Here is a 1063-nt window from a genome sequence, read left to right on the forward strand (position 1 = left end):
AATAAAGAAAAACCTGAAGGGTATCATGCTGCCCATCCCTGCCTTAAGGTATGCTGAATATACAGTCTATTTGTAAATTTAAAGCATCAGTGGCAGTTCTAGTAAACAGCCCATTCCTGCTGTGAATAGCCTCTGTTGACAGCTCACCCCTTAATGACTTTATTTCACGGACCATTAAAGATCAGCTCTTGTATTTCACCATTAGCTGGAGCTTCTTAATTAAATGACTCAATAGCTGTCACACACTCCACAGAATCTCCATGCAGAAGCTTTTGCATTCAGCCCTCAGAAAATTCCAACAAACATTTGTGCTATCTTAACATATTCAGCATGGCTGTTTCTGCAAATTCTTCTTGCTCAGTGGAGGGAAGGTGGGTAAATAAACAGAAGCAGCTGGTAGACATGACTGTGGTTAAACAGACCGGTTTATCATTCTTTCAAGCGGAGGGGAATTCCTGCAAAGCCAAGAACACTTGTCAAGAGGCTTGTTTGACAACTGTTGGTGTGCTAAAATGGGGTGGGGGAGCAATGGAACTGTTCCCTTGACAATTGCTCGTGCCATCTTCCTTCCTCTCCCTTGTTGAATTGTTAAGAGATGGTGCTCTTTAACAGTGCAAGGCAAAGTTGGTGCCACTCCAAGTTTACTTTGCTCCTTGCAGTCCTAAACATGCTTCTACTACTGGAAGCATGTGTACACAACTACCCATTCTATGAAAGATGCTGAGATATATTTTAAAGGCAGGTTCTCCAACCCTGCTGTAGATGCCCTAGTTTTTCAGTGAGGGCCCATTCTAAGGTGGTTGTACACGTGACCTTCTTTCCCCGCTTTTCCAGCCGTGAGGTCACAGATACATTCTCTCAGGTTAAGCCAAAGATGTGGTTGCATATTGTACCCCAAACACACTAAATCAGTGTTCAAATGGTACCATATGAACCCAAGCATTGAAGCACCTTGTAGCTTCTCACAAAGGAAGGAGGAGCACTCGGCTTGAGCAGAGCCACCTTCAAAAGCTTCCTACCGGTACAAATGCTCTACAACAACTTCATTGATATCAAGTGGTAA

The sequence above is a fragment of the Podarcis liolepis genome (assembly GCF_965112155.1).
Source record: "Podarcis liolepis genome assembly, chromosome: 7".
Taxonomy (NCBI): Eukaryota; Metazoa; Chordata; class Lepidosauria; order Squamata; family Lacertidae; genus Podarcis; species Podarcis liolepis.